This window comes from Arachis hypogaea, chromosome 11, assembly GCF_003086295.3.
Source record: "Arachis hypogaea cultivar Tifrunner chromosome 11, arahy.Tifrunner.gnm2.J5K5, whole genome shotgun sequence".
NCBI classification, from domain to species: domain Eukaryota; kingdom Viridiplantae; phylum Streptophyta; class Magnoliopsida; order Fabales; family Fabaceae; genus Arachis; species Arachis hypogaea.
Genome location: NC_092046.1, coordinates 32449200 through 32454206, shown reverse-complemented (window position 1 = coordinate 32454206; position 5007 = coordinate 32449200). Strand labels below are relative to the sequence as shown.

The following is a 5007-nucleotide window of genomic DNA, read 5'->3' as shown; positions in this document are numbered from 1 at the left end:
ATTTATTTGCTGAGACATCAGCTTGTTCTGAGCAAGAAGAGTATTAACAGCTTCTACTTCCAACACACATCTCTTTTGAGAGGTTTCAGAGTTCACAGGATTCCTGTTAGATGAGTAGAGATATTGGTTGCTTGCAACTAATTCAATCAGCTCAATAGTCTCCTCTGGTGTCTTCTTCTTGTGCAATGAACTGCCTGCAGAGGTATCTAAGCTCATCTTTGACATCTCTCCTAAGCCTTCATAAAAGATATCTAGTTGGGTCCACTTGGAGAACATGTCAGGAGGGCATTGCCTAGTCAGTAGCTTGTATCTTTCCCAAGCTTCATAAAGAGTTTCACCCTCCTTCTGTCTGAAAGTCTGAACCTCCAACCTAAGCTTAGTCAGCTTCTTTGGTGGGAAAAATTTAGTGAGAAATTCAGTAACGACCTTTTCCCAAGTATTCAAACTCTCCTTTGGTTGGGAATCTAGCCATAGTTTTGCTTTATCCCTCAGAGAAAACGGGAAAAGCATGAGTCTGTACACCTCTGGATTCACTCCATTTGTCTTCACAGTATCACATATCTGCAGAAAATCATATATGAACTGATTTGGATCTTCATGAGGAAGTCCATGATACAGGCAATTTTGTTGCACTAAGGTGACCAATTGTGGCTTCAACTCAAAGTTGTTTGCATTTATAGGAGGCACCACAATACTTTTTCCATAAAAATCTGCAGTAGGGGCAGAATAAGAGCCAAGCACTCTCCTCTGTTGATCATCCCCATTCGGATTTACCACATTGGCATTAGCATTATTATTTGCCATAGTAGACTCTGCAGCCTTGCTAAGTCTTGCTTGTTGTAAACGCCGCCTGAAAGTTCTTTCAGGTTCAGGATCAAAGTCTAAGAGATGTTCTTTGTCTCTATTTCTGCGCATACACAAGCAGAAAACAAGAAAAAAATGGGACTCTCTACGTCAGAGTGCAGAGAAGTCCCTGTGAGGTAACCTGTGTAAAATAATAAAATAAAAATACTAAATAAATAACTAAAAAAATTCGAAAATTTAAAAGAAAAATAAATAGAAAAATTAAAATAAAATTAACTGAGTGACACCAAACTTAATTTCAGAAAGTAAAGAAAAATATTAGTGCTATTATAAAAAAAAAATTTAATTATTTTTTTTATTATTATTTTTTTTCAAATAATAAAAGTAAAATAAAAAAAAGGTTACGGTAAAAAAAAAGGGAAGGGGATAAACGAAAAAGAAAAGAAAAAAAAAAGAATTAACGTAAAGGAAAAAAAAAGAAAAAAAAGTAACGTAAAAAAAACTTGCAGAATAAAAATTAATAATAAAAAAAATAAAAAAATCTAATCTAAGAAATCAAACAACTAATAGTTGTTAATCACTATCAATCCCTGACAACGGCGCCAAAAACTTGGTGCGGTATTTTACAACCACACTTAGTAACCGACAAGTGCACCGGGTCGTACCAAGTAATACCTTACGTGAGTAAGGGTCGATCCCACGAGGATTGATGGATTAAGCAACAATAGCGTTTGATAGGATTAGTTAGACAGACAAAAAATAGTGTTGAGATGCAATATAAAAGACATTAAACAATATCAAAAATATTGAAGAAAGGCAAGTAATTAAGATGGGAATAATATATGGAGAAGATAGTTAAGGTTTCAGAGTTATCTATTTTTCCGGATTAAATTTTCTTACTAACTAATTTAATTATGCAGGATTTAATTTATGGCAAACTGTATGTGACTATACCCTAATTCCTTAGACCTTCCTAGTCTCCCCTAAAATTCATTAACTGCCAATATCTTGGTCAATTAATTCCAATTAGAGGGTGATAATCAATTTCTAGTTTATATGCCACAAAAACTCTAATTATCCAAGAGGTAAAAGGATTATATGTCACGTATCCTATTAAATTCAGATAATTAAAATTTAGGAGAAATAGTTTTCAAGCTGTTGTTCAGGTAAAGAGCTTTTCCAAATTTTACAAGAACTCAAATAAAAAGAGGGTCATACTTCCGTTCCACCCAAATTCATAAAATAAAGAGCGAAAATAATTCTTAAATATAAATCCATACATAAATTAAAATAGTAAAAGCAATAAAATCAATCCATAGAAATAGACAGAGCTCCTAACCTTAACAGTGGGGGTTTAGTTGCTCATGGAAAAGAGAAAATAAGAATTCAGGTCCAAATGTACCGAGTTTCAATCTGATGGCATCAGATCCCTTTTTATAACTAATCCTAATAAATTTAAAATCTAATATTTAAACTTAAAATAATATCTTTTCCTAATTTAAGATTTGAATTTAAATTTGAATTAATTAACAGATCTTCAGTTGATGGGTGGGGACCACTTGTTCTGTCCATTCTGCAGCTTTTAATCTGTGTTTTTTGGGCTGAAAATTGAGTTAAAACAGCCCAGAAATCGCCCCCAACGTTTTTCTGCATTTTTTGCACGAGGCGCATGTGACGCGTCCGCGTCGTCCACGCGTTCGCGTCATTTGTGCAGATTCCAGTCCACTCGTTCGCGTCAGGCACGCGATCGCGTCATTGCGATTTTCTCCATTCCGCGCGGTCGCGTGAGCCATACGTCATCGTCGGTATTCGCTGGTCATCTCCTTGGCTTCTTCTCTTTCCCTGCAAAAACTCCATCAAATTCCGCCAAATGCTACCTAAAATAAACAGTATTGTACAAAACTCAAAATAGCATCCATAGTGGCTAAAATATAATTAATTCTTAATTAAATTCAACAATTTAGATGCAAATTCACTAGGAAAAGATAGACAAGATGCTCACGCATTAGTATGCTATGTATATCAAGCAGATATCCTAAACAGCACGAACAAAAAATGACCCAGAGTATGCAATGAAGCACAATCGGTCCATCAAACTCACAAGAACGAATCACTTTGATACCATTAAATGTAACACCATATCACCCTAAGCCTTACCTCTAGCCGTAAAGAAAAGGATGACCAAGCGTCACAACAGTTCTAAAGCTCAAACTATATATATATATATATATATATATATATATATAACTAAAAGCCCGATGAAAGGAATATAAGACCAAAGATGGATAAAAGCGTGAAGCGGTCACACGGTAACCAAAAGCCCGAAAAGCACGAAATGTAAACAAAATACATAACACCTGCAAAGCTCCAAGATACAAGGTAATAGATAAACAATAAGCAAGTTATATATATATAATAACCAAAAGAGAACTAATCACAGCCCACGGAGTTTAGACCGGCTAGTTAAACAAAAGATACGTCAGAGTTTTAATTTAAAAACAGCCATGTCCCATCTCTCAAAAGTTCTGAAATACAAGCCGCTAAGGCAACAAAATATACAAAAAGTGAGAGACTACAAAAGTAAATCAAAACAAAAGCTGAACCATCTTTCACTTTGTCACCACGTTCGCAAACTCATTGAGGTGGGTTGTGACCTACATCTGAAAAACAACAACAACAACATATTGTATGAGAATCGGGAGTTCTCAGTATGGTAACAATGTCCAATAGATAAGATATAAGGTTCCAGAGAGTCAAAGGCAATCCTAGATGAATGCCTGTCTCAGTATGATGAATGCCTGTCTTATTGGCTATGATATCACTTGCCAGTTCAACTGCCAACCCAACACATCTTTTTAGATGTCGCCTTTCTGCCATGCCCCTGGGATATGGTGCAAAATTTCTATTCACAACTTACTGGTAAGTGCACCGGGTCATACCAAGTAATAAACTCAGGTGAGTGAGTATCGATCCCACGAGAATTAATGGACTAAGAAAGCAATGGTTGACTAGCTATTCTAGTTAGACAAATTGAAATCGGAGTTTTGAAGATCAAATAGCATAGACGACAATAAAGTAAGAAAGCAAATAATGAACGGTTGAAAAAACGGCATGAGAATGGAGTTAAGGCTTTAGAGATATTTAAATGTCTAGATTAATATGCAATGTCAACTACCTTGATCATGCAATGATTATGTTTATAGCAAATCCCAGGTCATTAAATTCCTATTCCTAGGTAATCCAATATCCTCTAATATAACCAACCGTCAATCCCTTGATCACTCAGTTATATCAGAAGGTTAGTCCAATTTCCGATTTATAAGCCACACAACCCTAAGAATCCCAAAGCAGAATGCAGTTATATGTCACGTACCACATTAAGTCCAGATAATTAGAAGTTATAAGGAGTTGGTTTCAAGCTGTAATTCTAATAATATAACTTTTCCAAGACTCAAATAGAATTCAAGTAGAATTAGAGTTATTTTCCAATAATCACTAATCCCTAGGATGAAGAACGAAACCAATCCTTAAACAATAATCAAATCATTAATTAAGAGTAGAAGATCAAAAATTTATTAATACATCTAAGTAAACAGAGCTCCTAACCTTAACAATAGCGGTTTAGTTGCTCATGGTGTGAAAAACCCTAGCAAAGAAAAAGTGTAGAAAGTGCCGAATGAAAATTAGGAGAAGAGAAGTACCATGCGTGGGCGGATCTCAATCCTATTTATAGTCCTAATAAAAATATATTTAAAACTTAAATAAAACCCTAAGAGTATCTTTTCTAATAGTCATGCGATTTACAAAATCAAATCTCCACAAGCCTTGTTAATTTGTTGCAATGCGTGGTCCCTATTCTTTAAGACGCATTCGGCGCTGAACGCCAGGTTCTGGGCATTTAGCGCCACCTAAGAAGCAAGGAATGTAAGTAATATATGAGCTTGGATGCTAAACATCGGGTCGTAGCATTTAGCGCCAGGCATCGAGAGGGGAATTGGTCCAATTAAGCTCTTAATGTCGTGTGTACGTGCAACACATGCGTACGCACGATCTCCCCTTTTTGCTCCAGTGATATCTACACATGAATGATGCATACACATGGTCCTCTTTTGCTTCTTAATGAATTTTTTACCAATTTTTCACCAGAATACTACCTAAAATCAATCGAAAGCCACAAAACTCAAAGTAGTATCCAATGGGGGC

General features: G+C 35.6%; 1 non-coding gene across 1 annotated transcript; it reads left to right on the top strand.

The window, feature by feature from the left end:
- The first annotated feature begins 274 nt into the window (after nt 1-274).
- LOC112725001 (small nucleolar RNA R71) lies at nt 275-378 on the top strand. The gene has a single exon (XR_003164134.1). It is a non-coding gene; the product is annotated as a small nucleolar RNA R71 (small nucleolar RNA).
- Nucleotides 379-5007: the final 4629 nt, after the last annotated feature.